The 17440-nt window shown below is 46.7% G+C and overlaps 1 protein-coding gene across 1 annotated transcript in view; it reads left to right on the top strand.

Annotated features, from left to right (window-relative positions):
- Nucleotides 1–6650: 6650 nt before the first annotated feature.
- The window catches only part of LOC119957330 (netrin receptor UNC5D-like), a 464604-nt gene continuing 453814 nt past the window's right edge, over nt 6651–17440 (top strand). Inside the window, exon 1 of the mRNA XM_038785226.1 lies at nt 6651–6665. The gene's annotated coding sequence lies outside the window, so the exon portion shown is untranslated. The remainder of the gene's footprint in view (nt 6666–17440) is intronic.

Below are 17440 nucleotides of genomic sequence, written 5' to 3'. Positions count from 1 at the left end.
ATTTAAACTACACTTAAAATCCACAATTACTTTCCATTGTTGGGCACTTTTAGATCCATGCTGATGAAAATCATATTGCAAATTGCAATTAACAATCTGTTCTTTTCAAGACAAGTTTGCAATTATTTACCATTTATGTCCTGTCTGGGACTGACAATGTGATTGGCAAATGAGCTAATGTAATAGGCGGGCTATCAGTCAATGTGTTGGATCAATGTCGAGCAAGATTATGAGATTGTGCCTCAGTGAGCCATTTTGCCACAGAAGATCAGAATGTGTGAATAAATGCCGCGATATTCCTGGGCACGTTGAGCAACTGAGGCTGACTTCAGCCTGACAGAATTCTCCCACAGTAGGATAGATTGAGAGCTCTATGTTTCTTGTTGTTTAATGGAAAATTGAGTAGTGTTTGAGGAGTAATTGTAAGCTGTTACTTTCATAGAATATATAATATATAACAATCTTTATTGTCACAAGCAGGCTTACATTAACACTGCAATGAAGTTTCTGTGAAAAGCCCCTCGTTGCCACATTCGAGCGCCTGTTCGGGTACACAGAGGGAGAATTCAGAATGTCCAAATTATCTAATAGCACGTCTTTCGGGACTTGTGGGAGGAAACCCACGCAGACACGAGGAGAACGTGCAGACTCCGCACAGACAGTGACCCAAGCTGGGAATCAAACCTGGGTCCCTGGCGTTGTGAAGCAACAGTGCTAACCACTATTGCTGCAATACTGATTCTGTATATTGGATCAGATGCCTGAGGCTGGGTGCAGACACGTTATAATGAAGTTGTGTTATTGTGCAGAATTGCATTGATACATGGAACACTGTTGCCTACTGCTGTAATGGCTTCCATGTTCACAGTGTCTGCCTTGGACAGACGAGTGAATAAACATCAAGCCCTGATAGTTGAGCCTGTTGAATACACACCAGTGACAGCAGCAACACAACAACAGCTGGTCAACTATTACCTGTCAGGGAGTCACCAATGATGTATTGGGTGCTCTGGATCCGTGAAACACATACAGGCCACCAACACTTAAAATAGTACAACACTATTTTATTAAACTATAAACTGTTGAACATACTATTACTGTGGGTTAACACGATGTTAGATTAACTAAAGACCTGTGCCTGTCCTAACCAGTCGAATCACTCAGCATGTGGTGAGAATCTGTGCTGTAAACTATAAGCTCTTGTGCTTCTGAAAAGCTGCATCCCGTATGAGCGGGAAAAGTGATGCCCTCTGCCTTTATAGTGAGTGTGCTCTAACTGGTGATTGGCTGCGGTGTTATGCATGTTGATTGGTCCTATTGCATGTCCATCAGTGTGTGTCTGCACCATTATATACTGGTGCATATTATGACAACCAACAAGCAGCAAACAGGAACAACTCCCTGATAGGGGACCTACAGATTACTGGCGTTAGGAATGGGACAGATCAGAGCATCTGACGAAAAGGGGCAATAATAGAGAACATGAAGAATAAAGACAGTCTTTCAGTCCAACATGTCCACATGAGCTGTCCTCCCACCCTACTTCATCTAAACCAACCAACATAACCGTCCATTCCCTTTTCCCTCGTGAGCTTTTCTAATTTCCCGTTAAACGTATCTCTGATCTTTGCTTCAATACTTGTTGTGCCAGAGATTTCCACATTTTACTCATTTTCTAGGCAGAGATGTTTCTCCTGAATTCCTGACTGGATTTATTTGTGAGGATCTTAGCCCCATGCTCCTGAGTTTTGGTCACCCCGACAAGAGGGAAACATCTTCCTCATCACGATTGTGTCAAAATATTTTGTCATCTGCCCGACCTCTGCCCTGACGACCCTCAGCATTCTCCTTTCTAGATAAAAGAGCCCAGCATATTCAGCCTTTCCTGTGAGGTATATCTTCTCACTTCCAGCATCATCCGTGTATTTTTTTTCTGCACCTTGTCAAGTGCATATATATATTTTCATCAGCTGGAAACTGTGCATAGTGTGGTCCAATATAACCTCCCTGTATTTTAATTCTAGCGCTCTAGGAATGAATTCCAGTATTTTATTCGACTTTTCCCTAGCCTTATTAACCCGTACCTGAAATTCTTAATGGTTTGCGTATTTGTCCCAATAAATCCCTATCCTCCTTTATTCCGTTTGGCCTCTTATTTGCCAAAAACCGTTGCGGCCTCCTCGCTCTTCCTTCACAAAACACAGACAGATGGAATTGCTGGATATTTGCTGGTGTCAGCAACTGATATTCTCTCATCCAATTATTCACAGAAAAGCAAACAGCTTTATGATTTATCTCTCTTCATATTTGACCAATATTTTTTTTCATAGAATTGACAGTGCAGAAGGAGGCCATTCAGCCCATCGAGTCTGCACCGGCTCTTGGAAAGAGCACCCTACCCAAGGTCAACACCTCCACCCTATCCCCATAACCCAGTAACCCCACCCAACACTAAGGGAAATTTTGGACACTAAGGGCAATTTATCATGGCCAATCCACCTAACCTGCACATCTTTGGACTGTGGGAGGAAACCGGAGCACCCGGAGGAAACCCACGCACACACGGGGAGGATTGTTTTATTCAGCAATGTGAAATCAAAAACTAAGTTTGGCAAAGAAGAGACATGTAAAATTTCTGAAGAATATTGCATCAGAAGTGTAATGATGGGACTAACCATGTGAATACTACCAGAATGCATTCATCCCATCAGTTATTTACCTCATAGTCTTCTTCTTCAGCAATCACTTGCTAATGAGTATGATTGTCAACTTCAGAAACTCTGTGCCACTGGCCATGGGATCTGTGGGCCCTTGCAAGGCTTGATATTCGAGCTGCATCTCTGCCACACATTGGCAGGTTCTTTCAGTAAGGTTGGATTGGTTGGACTGTAGATCGCTGGTATTCCTTTCTCAGGCTCCTTTTCCGGACTTCCTTTTGCTGTCGGGTGTTCTAAGAGAATTGTGTCCTTTCATTCTTGAAGTATGCCTTCAGGGTATCCTTGAAGCACTTCCTTTGTCCTCCCCTTGTTCGGGGGCCTTCCTTGAGCTGGGTGAAGAAGATTTACTTTGGCAGTCGGGAATCAAATCCATAGTTGGTTTCGGATGATCGTGGCCTCAATGCTGGTGCTCTTGGCTCCTTCAAGGACATTGATTTTAGTTTGCCTGTCCTCCCAATTGATGCAGATAATAATGTCTCCAGCATTGGTGGTTCCTCTCCAAGACCTTGAGGTGGCATCTGTAGGTAGTCCAAGTTTCTGAGCTGTACAGAAAGTTGGGAGCGCGACTGCCTTGTACACGAGATCGTGGTGTCAGTAAGCATGTTTTGGTCTTCAAAGACTCTGGTCTTTAGGCGCCCGAAGGAGGCAGTCCTGGATTGTTGGATGTCCACATAGATGTTAGTCTGAGTGGGGAGGTGGCTCCCCAGATGGGGAAATATTCCACGTTTTTCTTGATGGAGAATCTTGCCCTAGGTGGGTTGGCAAAGGGCTTAATCTACTTGTGGCTGAGGCCAAGACCGATTCTTCAGTATACTTCCGAAAAGGTGAAAACATGGCTTACAGGTTCTCTTCTGAGTGAGCGGAGATGGTGTTATCATCCACAGACTGAAGTTCCACGAGCGATGTCATTGTCATTTTCTTCTTAGATTTCAACCAGTTGTGGTTGAAAAACTTTCCGTCCATACTGTAGACGATGTCCACTCCACTGGGAAGCTTGTTTTTGACAAGGTGAAGAATGGTAGTGATGAAGATGGAGAAAAGGGTGGGGCAATGACACATCCCTGCTTGATTTCATTTTTGGCCTGGAAGGTTTCTGTATTATTTCCATCGGTGTGGACCGTCGCCGATTGTGGAGGAGTCCGAGGATGTTGATGAATTTCTCGGGACAGCCGGCCTTTGACAGCATCTTCCATCGCACTTCCCAATTGAGTGAGTCAAAAGCCTTGGTCAGATTGATGACGGCAATGTAACGTAGTTGATGTTGTTCCTGGAATTTGTCTTGAAGTTGTCGAGCAGTGAAAATCATATCCATTGTTCCACGGTTTGCTCAGATTTACAGAAGAATTTCTCAGTCCACCATTTGCTTCTTGATTTTCCTTGTTCTTCTTTGTACCCCATTAGAATGAACACTTGGGAGATTTTGGTGAAGACAGTACTGTAGGTTCGCTAGCACGAGTCGTTTCCATTCTGGCTCTGAAGTCCCCCAGGAGGATGATCTTATCTTCATCAGGAATATTGGAGAGTATGGTGTCCAGGGTGGAGTAGAAGCCTCTTTGGACTCATCATTGGCATCAAGGGCTGGGGAGCAGGCACTCACGACATTGCCTGCCGGTTCTTGGCATGTTGTAAACGGAGGGTCATGAGGCATTCGTTGTGGCAAGTTTATTGTGAGGTGGCCAATCCACGTCAACAAAAAAACCTTTGGACTGTGGGAGAAAGCTGGAGCACCCGGAGGAAACCCACGCAGACACAGGGAGAAAGTACAAACTCCACACAGAACCACCCATGGCCGGAATTGAACTCTGGTCCCTGGAGTTGTGGGGCAGCAGTGCTAACCACTATGCTACCGTGCTGCCTTCTACCCTCAATTTGCCTGCTCTTCAGGTCTCTTGCAGTGTTGATGTGCCTGAGTTCACGGGTTACAAGCGCAGTTCTTCATTCCGGTCGATTGTTTTGCTGATTACCCATGAGAGTTTGCACATCCCGAAACTGAGTTTAACTTTGATTTTTCTGACCTGATGAGCCTGTTTGCTGCCAGGTTGGAGATGGAACAGATGGCACATGAGTGAGCAGAGTGCATCATGAAACGGGCAGCTCAGTCATCAACCAAGCTGCCAAATTGCTCTCAAGAGCAAAATAACTGAATCAAATCACACCGCATACGTGCCTGTCCAAAGCTAGGGACTTCCAGATCTCACAGTCCTGTCACTGACACCTCTCGCCAATTGCTGAAGGGCTTGTTTGTCTGGGGAGTGTGTTAGTTTCCTCGAGGCAGATGCCTGGTTTGAGACATCTTTTAACGTGAGACTGTCATTGCACATCGGCAGAGACATGGTCCTTGATAGAGGGGAGCTCCAGCTCCAGTGGCAAGAGAACCTCGGAGAGTGGCTATCACACCTACTGCCGCAGCCCTCATCCACCATCACTGACGTTGGCACTATGTCTCTTCCTCTCCTCTGACCTTACCGTCATGCATGCATCTACCAGGAGTTTAAGACTCCCGACGACATCACTGAAACCTCTCCACCACAGCAAGGTGGCAATCCACGGAAAGGAAATTTACAGTATGAAGCAAGGAAATGTACTGTGCCAGGATTCTCCGGTCACCGAGCAGTGTGTTTCTCAACGGCACCCCAATCACTGGCGGCGTGATTCTCTACTCCCGCTGCCAATGGGATTTCACATTGACGCCACCCCACGCCACCAGGAAACCTATGGGAGGGAATGCGGTGCGTTAGAAACTTATGGGTTTACAACTGGAGACTTGAGAAGAACAGTCTTGGCTGATACTCCGATGCAGTACCAAGGGAGCACTGTAACAGATGCCAAATGCTGGATGAGACATGAAGTGAAAGCCCCATCTGCCCCCTCAGATACATGTGGAAGATCTGTTGAGGGAAAAATGACACTGCTATTTTACTGCAGTGTCCTTCACCCTCACTCTCATGCAAAACCAGACAAAGACTCCTGGAGTTAACAACTAATCTTTATATGCAAGCTATTGCGAGTGCTATTGGCATTCTGACCAGGGCACCAAAATGCCCAGATCCAAGACTGGTACAGACTGTTACACTTTAAGATTTGATTACAAGATATTAGCAGAAACCAGTGATTTGTTACCTGTTATCTATGTCTAATCGTGACTATCGATTAAGGTTACATTATGCATAGTATATGAGAATACTGAACCAATCACATTGAAGGTCTGCATGCTTAATTCAACTGTCCAATTGTTACAAAGGCACATATGTTGCCTTGCACGTGGTGATATTGGTAGTCCGATATCTAGGATGTAGCCATTAAATCAAAATCATCTCCCTTTTGCTATCAGCAGACTTACTGGGGCCATCACAATGGTACCTTGCTACATATTGTAGAATAGACCTTGAATTGTAACATATGCAGTTTCTCTGCCCGAAGAAAGGACTTCTCAAGGCACACCGTGTCCTTATAATATCTGTTACACATAGCAATTCCACAGTCTGAAATTGAAGAATTCAACTTCCCCAGTAAAATGGTGAAACTGTAGGTTTTAAAATGGTTGCAATTTACCATTTATTAACACGAGGATGCTCAGATTGTGCTCTGAGATCCCAAAGCATTATTTGGAAGAAGAACAGGAGACTTAGCCCCGATGTCCAGGACAATAGTTATCCTCCAGTCGACATCGCAGATTATTTGGTTATTGTCACATCAGTGTTTGTGCAGGTTTGCTGTGTACAAATTGTGTGTCCAACATTGCAACTGTGGCCACACTTTAAAACTACTCCATTGGCTGTAAAAGGCTTCAGGGTGTCCTACAGGTGTGAAGGGCACTGTATAAACCTAAGTCTTTTTCTGTCTTTGTGCTCAGACGCTGGTGAACGCTCAACAGGTGATTTCAGATCAGCAGCAACAGCAGCTCAGGAATAAATGGGACCCTGGCTTTGCAGAATGAACGCACACCAGGTAAGAAAGTGCAAACCAGCACGCTGGACTTGTAGCTGAGGAAAATGAATTGGTGCGACGGCATTGAATCTGGAGATGCTGTGAATCTCTTATCGCGCCATGGTCCCTCTCCCAACACTCTGCCACCCCCCCCCCCCCTCCCACTCACACACCCCCCCTCCCCCCCCTCCCACTCACACACCCCCCCTCTCCCCCCCCCCCCTCCCCACCCCCCACCTTGCCACAGATGGAGAAGGCTGAGAACCTGCGGAGAAAAAAGAGCTCCAGCAGAATTTGGAAAACTAATATCATCGGATAATAGCAATGCGAGCAGAGATATCAAGACATTGATGATCCAAAGGGGTTCAGAAAGCGACCAGCTGATCAATTATTCAGAACACAATAGAATTAAATTGCATTGCTAAGTATTATTTTATATCTGCTTAATTGCATTGAACAGCATGTCAGTTTTCCTGTTCCTTCCAATGAAGTGTGCAGACGTGGCGAGGGTGGCCCTGGGAATTGTGAAATATTCTCTGGGATGCAGTATGTTCCCGTGTTGTGGGTTTATTTGGGACGGCTGTAGAGCAGAAGTGAGGATGCCAGGGCTGAATGATGTAGATGTGAGGGGTGGACGAACATTCTGCAGTTTTGCACGATTGTCTTTGGAGACCAGGGAGGATTGACAAGGAATGTTTTCATCTGCAGGTTAAATGTGTGCATTTTAATAGGTCCATCAAAGTGAGACCTCTATTCATAGTTTTCTTTCCGATTTCCCAATTTGAAACCCTTGCTATCGTCGGATTGCTCGCACTGTGTTCTACAATGTTCGCTGAACTTGACACTCTGCTGCCTTTGTCCAAACTTACACACCAAGTCCTTTAGGCTCATCGACCATCTGCTCGTGTGTTTCCAGTTAAACAACACCACATTCTTAAACTCCCTATCCTTGTTTCCAAATCCCACATGCCCCCCCACCCACCCCCACCCTTAGAACATAGAACATTACAGCGCAGTACAGGCCCTTCGGCCCTCGATGTTGCGCCGTCCTGTGAAACCAGTCTAAAGCCCATCTACACTATTCCCTTATCATCCATATGTTTATCCAATGATCATTTAAATGCCCTTAATGTTGCCGAGTCCACTACTGTTGCAGGCAGGGCATTCCACGCCCTTACTACTCTCTGAGTAAAGAACCTACCTCTGACATCTGTCCGATATCTATCTCCCCTCAATTTAAAGCTATGTCCCCTCGTGCTAGCCATCACCATCTGAGGAAAAAGGCTCTCACTGTCCACCCTATCTAATCCTCTGATCATCTTGTATGCCTCAATTAAGTCACCTCTTAATCTTCTTCTCTCTGATGAAAACAGCCTCAAGTCCCTCAGCATTTCCTCATAAGACTTTCCCTCCATACCAGGCAACATCCTGGTAAATCTCCTCTGTACCCTTTCCAATGCTTCCACATCTGCACGCAATACTCCAAATGCGGCCGCACCAGAGTTTTGTACAGCTGCAACATGACCTCATGGCTCCGCAACTCAATCCCTCTACCAATAAAAGCTAACACACCGTACGCCTTATTAACCTTATTAACAACCCTCTCAACCTGGGTGGCAACTTTCAGGGATCTATGTACATGGACACCGAGATCTCTCTGCTCATCCACACTACCAAGAATCTTACCATTATCCCAGTACTCTGTTTTCCTGTTACTCCTTCCAAAATGAATCACCTCACACTTTTCTGCATTAAACTCCATTTGCCACCTCTCAGCCCAGCTCTGCAGCTTATCTATGTCCCTCTGTAACCTGCAACATCCTTCCGTACTGTCCACAACTCCATCGACTTTAGTGTCATCTGCAAATTTACTCATGCATCCTTCTACGCCCTCCTCCAGGTCATTTATAAAAATGGCAAACAGCAGCGGCCCCAAAACAGATCCTTGTGGTACACCACTAGTAACTGAACTCCAGGCTGAACATTTCCCATCAACCACCACTCTCTGTCTTCTTATGGCAAGCAAATTTCTGATCCAAACTGCTAAATCACCATGAATCCCATGCCTCTGTATTTTCTGCAATAGCCTTTCTGCAATAAACACTTTACTGAAATCTAGATACACCACGTCAACTGCTTTACCCTCGCCTACCTGTTTGATCATCTTCTCAAAGAACTTAATAAGGTTTGTGAGGCACAACCTATCCTTCACAAAACCGTGTTGACTATCCCTAATCAAATTATTCCTCTCTAGATGATTATAAATCCTATCTCTTATAAACCTTTCCAAGACTTTGCCCACAACAGAAGTAAGGCTCACTGGTCTATTGTTACCGGGGTTGTCTCTACTCCCCTTCTTGAACAAGGGGACAACATTTGCTATCCTCCAGTCTTCTGGCACTATTCCTGTAGACAATGACAGCATAAAGATCAAAGCCAAAGGCTCAGCAATCTACTCCCTAGCTTCCCAGAGAATCCTAGGATAAATCCCATCCTGCCCAGGGGACTTATCTATTTTCACACTTTCCAGAATCGCTAACACCTCCTCCTTATGAACCTCAAGCCCTTCTAGTCTAGTAGCCTGTATCTCAATATTCTCCTCGACAACATTGTCTTTTTCCTGCGTGTATACTGACGAAAAATATTTATTTAGCACTTCTCCTATCTCCTTGGACTCCACGCACAACTTCCCACTACTGTCCTTGACTGTCTTCCCCAAGTCATTCTTTTATTCCTGACATACCTATAGAAAGCTTCAGGGTTTTCCTTGATCCTACCTGCCAAAGACTTCTCATGTCCCCTCCTGGCTCTTCTTATCTCTTTAGGTCCTTCCTAGCTAACTTGTAACTCTCGAGTGCCCTAACTGAACCTTCACGTCACATCTTTACATAAGACGCCTCCTTCCTCTTGACAAGTGATTCAAGTAATTTAGTAAACCACAGTTCCCTCGCTCGACCACTTCCTCCCTGCCTGACAGGTACATACTTATCAAGGACACGCAGTAGCTGTTCCTTGGGCTGGTTTAGCTAGGGGCTGGTTTAGCTCACAAGGCTAAATCGCTGGCTTATAAAGCAGACCAAGCAGGCCAGCAGCACGGTTCGATTCCCGTACCAGCCTCCCCGGACAGGCGCCGGAATGTGGCGACTAGGGGCTTTTCACAGTAACTTCATTGAAGCCTACTCGTGACAATAAGCGATTTTCATTTTCAACAAGCTCCATATTTCCATTGTGCCCATCCCCTTCAGTTTCCTTCCTCATCCTATGCATCCTACGTCTTGCCTCATTGCATCATAATTGCCTTTCCCCAGCTATAAGTCTTGCCCTGCAGACCTATCCCTTTCGCTAAAGTAAACGTAACCGAATTGCGGTTACTATCACCAAAGTGCTCACCTACCTCCAAATCTAGCACCTGTCCTGGTTCATTGCCCAGTACAAAATCCAATGTGGCCTTGCCTCTTGTTGGTCTATCATAACTCTGCAAACTCCGCCAAACCCCCAACATCTCTGCACTCCTCTAAAAGCAGGCCCCTTTCCCATCCCTGAGTGCAGTCACCACACCATGGATGGCCATGCCTTTGGCTGTCAAAACTGTAACCTCTGGAATTTTCTTCCCTCAAGCTCTCTGCGTCACCGCTACTCTTTCTTCCCTCAAGACACTCCTCAATATCACCCTCTTGGACCAAGTGTTTCATCACCTGTTCTCATTTCCCCTGAAGTGGCTTAGTGTCAACTTTTGTTTGGTGAAGCTCCTGTGAAGTACCTTGCTCAAGGCGCTGTATTAATGCGAGCTGTTTCTGTTGGTTTATGTGAACAATGACCCTGCTGAAGAAACACTCCAATAAACTCTGCAAAGAACACCTGGAAGGAAACTAAGGCTCTTTTCCATTGCAGGAGACTTTTTGGGAAGCCTGCACACTATTTTTGCCGACATATATAATCAATTTGCACTTTATGGATCTTCATTTGCAGCGGGCAAACATCAGGAGCATTCAAACCTTCGTGTGTGAGGAATTCTGAGAAGACTGTTAGAACATAGAACGATACAGCGCAGTACAGGCCCTTCGGCCCTCGATGTTGCACCGACATGGAAAAAATCTAAAGGCCATCTAACCTACACTATGCCCTTATCATCCATATGCTTATCCAATAAATTTTTAAATGCCCTCAATGTTGGCGTGTTCACTACTGTTGCAGGTAGGGCATTCCACGGCCTCACCACTCTTTGCGTAAAAAACCCACCTCTGACCTCTGTCCTATATATATTACCCCTCAATTTAAGGCTATGTCCCCTCGTGCTAGCCACCTCCATCCGCGGGAGAAGGCTCTCGCTGTCCACCCTATCTAACCCTCTGATCATTTTGTATGCCTCTATTAAGTCACCTCTTAACCTTCTTCTCTCTAACGAAAACAACCTCAAGTCCATCAGCCTTTCCTCATAAGATTTTCCCTCCATACCAGGCAACATCCTGGTAAATCTCCTCTGCACCCGTTCCAAAGCTTCCACGTCCTTCCTATAATGAGGCGACCAGAACTGTACGCAATACTCCAAATGCGGCCATACTAGAGTTTTGTACAACTGCAACATGACCTCATGGCTCCGGAACTCAATCCCTCTACCAATAAAGGCCAACACACCATAGGCCTTCTTCACAACCCTATCAACCTGGGTGGCAACTTTCAGGGATCTATGTACATGGACACCGAGATCCCTCTGCTCATCCACACTACCAAGAATTTTACCATTAGCCAAATATTCCGCATTTCTGTTATTCTTTCCAAAGTGAATCACCTCACACTTCTCCACATTAAACTCCATTTGCCACCTCTCAGCCCAGCTCTGCAGCTTATCTATGTCCCTCTGTAACCTGCAACACCCTTCCGCACTGTCTACAACTCCACCGACTTTAGTGTCGTCTGCAAATTTACTCACCCATCCTTCTGCGCCCTCCTCTAGGTCATTTATAAAAATGACAAACAGCAACGGCCACAGAACAGATCCTTGTGGTACGCCACTCGTAACTGAACTCCATTCTGAACATTTCCTATCAACTACCACTCTCTGTCCTCTTTCAACTAGCCAATTTCTGATCCACATCTCTAAATCACCCTCAATCCCCAGCCTCCGTATTTTCTGCAATAGCCGACCGTGGGGAACCTTATCAAACGCTTTACTGAAATCCATACACCACATCAACTGCTCTACCCTCGTCTACCTGTTCAGTCACCTTCTCAAAGAACTCGATAAGGTTTGTGAGGCATGACCTACCCTTTACAAAACCATGCTGACTATCCCTAATCATATTATTCCTATCTAGATGATTATAAATCGTATCTTTTATAATCCTCTCCAAGACTTTACCCACCACAGACGTTAGGCTCACCGGCCTATAGTTACCGGGGTTATCTCTACTCCCCTTCTTGAACAAAGGGACCACATTTGCTATCCTCCAGTCCTCTGGCACTATTCCTGTAGCCAATGATGACCTAAAAATCAAAGCCAAAGGCTCAGCAATCTCTTCCCTGGCTTCCCAGAGAATCCTAGGATAAATCCCATCCGGCCCCGGGGACTTATCTATTTTCACCTTGTCCAGAATTGCCAACACTTCTTCCCTACGCACCTCAATGCCATCTATTCTAATAGCCTGGGTCTCAGCATTCTCCTCCACAATATTATCTTTTTCTTGAGTGAATACTGACGAAAAGTATTCATTTAGTATCTCGCTTATCTCCTCAGCCTCCACACACAACTTCCCACCACTGTCCTTGACTGGCCCTACTCTTACCCTAGTCATTCTTTTATTCCTGACATACCTATAGAAAGCTTTTGGGTTTTCCTTGATCCTACCTGCCAAAGACTTCTCATGTCCCCTCCTTGCTCGTCTCAGCTCTCTCTTTAGATCCTTCCTCGCTTCCTTGTAACTATCAAGCGCCCCAACTGAAACTTCACGCCTCATCTTCACATAGGCCTCCTTCTTCCTCTTAACAAGAGATTCCACTTCTTTGGTAAACCACGGTTCCCTCGCTCGACCCCTTCCTCCCTGCCTGACTGGTACGTACTTATCAAGAACATGCAATAGCTGTTCCTTGAACAAGCTCCACATATCCAGTGTGCCCAACCCTTGCAGCCTACTTCTCCAACCAACACATCCTAAGTCATGTCTAATGGCATCATAATTGCCCTTCCCCCAGCTATAACTCTTGCCCTGCGGGGTATACTTATCCCTTTCCATCACTAACGTAAAGGTCACCGAATTGTGGTCACTGTTTCCAAAGTGCTCACCTACCTCCAGATCTAACACCTGGCCTGGTTCATTACCCAAAACCAAATCCAATGTGGCCTCGCCTCTTGTTGGCCTGTCAACATATTGTGTCAGGAAACCCTCCTGCACACATTGTACAAAGAATGACCCATCTAATGTACTCGAACTATATATTTTCCAGTCAATATTTGGAAAGTTAAAGTCTCCCATAACAACTACCCTGTTACTTTCGCTCTTTTCCAGAATCATCTTCGCCATCCTTTCCTCTACATCCCTAGAACTATTAGGTGGCCTATAGAAAACTCCCAACAGGGTGACCTCTCCTTTCCTGTTTCTAACCTCAGCCCATACTACCTCAGAAGAAGAGTCCCCATCTAGCATCCTTTCCGCCACCGTAATACTGTCCCTGACTAGCAGCGCCACACCTCCCCCTCTTTTGCCCCCTTCTCTGAGCTTACTAAAACACCTAAACCCCGGAACCTGCAACAACCATTCCTGTCCCTGCTCTATCCATGTCTCTGAAATGGCCACAACATCGAAGTCCCAGGTACCAACCCATGCTGCCAGTTCCCCTACCTTATTTCGTATACTCCTGGCATTGAAGTAGACACACTTCAAACCACCTACCTGAACACTGGCACCCTCCTGCGAAGTCAAATCTGTGCTCCTGACCTCTATACTCTCAATCTCCCGTACCCCAAAACTACAATCCAGGTTCCCATGCCCCTGCTGAATTAGTTTAAACCCCCCCCAAAGAGCACTAACAAATCTCCCCCCCAGGATATTGGTGCCCCTCAGGTTCAGATGTAGACCATCCTGTCTATAGAGGTCCCACCTTCCCCAGAAAGAGCCCCAGTTATCCAGAAATCTGAATCCCTCCCGCCTGCACCATCCCTGTAGCCACGTGTTTAATTGCTCTCTCTCCCTATTCCTCATCTCACTATCACGTGGCACGGGCAACAACCCAGAGATAACAACTCTGTTTGTTCTCGCTCTGAGCTTCCATCCTAGCTCCCTAAAGGCCTGCCTGACATCCTTGTCCCCTTTCCTACCTATGTCATTAGTGCCAATGTGGACTACGACTTGGGGCTGCTCCCCCTCCCCCTTAAGGACCCGGAAAACACGATCCGAGACATCACGTACCCTTGCACCTGGGAGGCAACATACCAAACGTGAGTCTCTCTCGCTCCCACAAAATCTCCTATCTGTGCCCCTGACTATTGAGTCCCCAATTACTAATGTTCTACTCCTTTCCCCCCTTCCCTTCTGAGCAACAGGGACAGACTCCGTGCCAGAGGCCCGTACCCCATGGCTTACCCCTGGTAAGTCGTCCCCCCCACAAGTATCCAAAACGGTATACTTGTTACTCAGGGGAACGACCGCAGGGGGTCCCTGCACTGACTGCTTCTTCCCAGTCCCTCTTACAGTTACCCATCTATCTCTAGTCTTTGGTGTAACTACTTCCCTGAAGCTCCTATCTATGACCCCCTCTGCCTCCCGAATGATCCGAAGTTCATCCAGCTCAAGCTCCAGGTCCCTAACACGGTTTTTGAGGAGCTGGAGTTGGGTGCACTTCCCACAGATGAAATCAGCAGGGACACTGACGGCGTCCCTCACCTCAAACATTCTGCAGGAGGAGCATTGTACTGCCTTCCCTGACATCACCTCTAGATTTAAAAAAAAAAACAAGAAAAAGAAAAAGAAAGGAAGAGCTTACCTGATATTACCTCAAACCCTGCTCCCGCTGAAAGGTAAGCAAATTTAAAGGCACTCACTCACCTTCATGACAGGCCCCTGCTCCCGCTTCCCAACCACCGTGGGGTGGGGGGGTTGGTTAGAGGAGGAGGTGGGGTAGGGTGGGAAACACTCACGAAGTGTTTCGGGTTTAACTGTCTCTTGCCAACAGCCTCTCCACAAACCACCTTCAACTTAGGCTGACCGCACTGCACGTATGCAAATTTCCCCAGAACAGCTGATCAGTAGCTCTGCTCTGCTGCCCTCTGCTGGATGATTGCCTTCACTCAAACTCCTTGGGTCTCCTTCGCAGCTCCACCTTCAACTTAGGCTGACCGCACTGCACGTATGCAAATTTCCCCAGAACAGCTGATCAGTAGCTCTGCTCTGCTGCCCTCTGCTGGATGATTGCCTTCACTCAAACTCCTTGGGTCTCCTTCGCAGCTCCACCTTCAACTTAGGCTGACCGCACTGCACGTATGCAAATTTCCCCAGAACAGCTGATCAGTAGCTCTGCTCTGCTGCCCTCTGCTGGATGATTGCCTTCACTCAAACTCCTTGGGTCTCCTTCGCAGCTCCACCTTCAACTTAGGCTGACCGCACTGCACGTATGCAAATTTCCCCAGAACAGCTGATCAGTAGCTCTGCTCTGCTGCCCTCTGCTGGATGATTGCCTTCACTCAAACTCCTTGGGTCTCCTTCGCAGCTCCACCTTCAACTTAGGCTGACCGCACTGCACGTATGCAAATTTCCCCAGAACAGCTGATCAGTAGCTCTGCTCTGCTGCCCTCTGCTGAATCTTTGGAAGACCCCCCCACCTGCTCATATTGACTCTGCCTGGGAATCGGCAAATACTTGGTCTTCAGCAGTGAGAAGTCCAGAGAGAAGTGTTGGGTAAATTCTATTTGTTTTTAGTGTTGAAATGGAACTGTTGTATTGTGAGGCAAGCGGTGAGACAGTGTCTAATCACATCAGTGATAATTTAACAAAGAAGAACTAGCTACACAGAACACCAAACTACGACACAGGTCTTGTTCCCATGACTCCCAGGGCAGCACGGTAGCATGGTGGTTAGCATAAATGCTTCACAGCTCCAGGGTCCCAGGTTCGGTTCCCGGCTGGGTCACTGTCTGTGTGGAGTCTGCACATCCTCCCTGTGTGTGCGTGGGTTTCCTCCGGGTGCTCCGGTTTCCTCCCACAGTCCAAAGATGTGCTGGTTAGGTGGATTGGCCATGCTAAATTGCCCGTAGTGTCCTAAAAAGTAAGGTTAAGGGGGGGGTTGTTAGGTTACGGGTATAGGGTGGATACGTGGGTTTGAGTAGGGTGATCATGGCTCGGCACAACATCGAGGGCCGAAGGGCCTGTTCTGTGCTGTACTGTTCTATGTTCTAACTCTGGCCAAACCCCAACAGCCAGATTTGCACTTAAACACCTGATAAAGCTCACGTTCACGCGCTCCATCCGCGTGGGCTCAGGGCTTGACACGTGGCCCACAAAGTATCACCCCTTAAAGGGACCACACCACCACAATCCCTTAAGTTCCTTTACAGATCCCTGAAATACAAAAACAGAAAAACTCATAAAAAGGCAAAGAGAGTTACAGACAGGGAACTGAAAAATAAAGTTTGTCAGGTAAGACTATCCGGTGACCTCCTAACTCTTGCCAAACGTCTCAACTTGGCAACTGGCTGTTCCAGGGTGGAGGCATTCGAGTCCACAGCAAGGCAGGCAAATCGGTGGAGTTCGAAATAGGGGTAATACTGATTACCCCTTCAACACCTTCTGTGGCCCCTGATGATTCCCCTGAGAAGGTTTTGGTGTTCACACCACCTTCTTGGCAAATGGTACACTGGTAGCTGGAATTGGGTCTACCCGCCCCTTTGTGGGAATGACAGTTTCTCTCATTCTCAAATGATCAACCTGTTTTCTAGCTTCACCATTTTGTAGGTCTGTGATATAGGATCCTGGCCCAGTCCTGGCAACAACTCTCAGGTAACCATTCTGGGCCTCCACCAAAGTTCCGCAGGTACATTAAATCTTCTGTTTCAAACAACCTGTCCTTCTTGGCGATATCATGGTGGCCTTTCTGGGAAGCTTAATGAGCCTCCACCCTCCCCGAACAATTTGGAAGAACGAGGTCAAGCCGGGTTCTGAGACGACTGCCCATTAACAACTCAGCAGGTGTAACCCCAGTAGTGGTATGCGGGGTTGAATTGTACAAGAGCAAGAAGTCCGCTAAACGAAACCATGGTGGTCGATTAGCTTGCTTTTCATTGATGCTTCAAAAGTTTGGACAGCACTTTCAGCCAGCCTGTTTGATGCAGAGTGCTGGGGGTTGTCCTTTTGTGCTGGATCCCACTAGACTTAACGAAGAGTTGAAACACTTTGTCTCAGACAATGGTACTGCTTTCACAGCCAATCACCTCAGTGGCCGCTGCAGTGGGCGAACGTATTTCCAACATTGGAAATGGGAAGATTCCCAGAGGAAGTCTTTCCATTAGGTCAAACAGGCATTACAGTCGTCAGCTTCACTGGGCCATTTCAACCCGGATAAACCTATCATAGTCATGTGCGATGCATCACCTTATGGCATCAGGGCGGTATCCGTGGAAGGTGGTGTAGAAAGGCCCAACACCTTCGCATCCAGAATATTGTCGGATGCTGAGATGAGATATTCCCAGATCAACCAAGAAGGTCCGTTGATCATTTATGCGGCAAAGAAATGTCATCAATATGTTTACGGCTGGCATTTTGCCATCATCTGGGACCATGACTTGCATTTGTTGTGAAGATAGACCCGTC

Source organism: Scyliorhinus canicula, chromosome 26 (genome assembly GCF_902713615.1).
Source record: "Scyliorhinus canicula chromosome 26, sScyCan1.1, whole genome shotgun sequence".
Taxonomy (NCBI): domain Eukaryota; kingdom Metazoa; phylum Chordata; class Chondrichthyes; order Carcharhiniformes; family Scyliorhinidae; genus Scyliorhinus; species Scyliorhinus canicula.
This window is presented reverse-complemented; position numbering and strand designations above follow the sequence as displayed.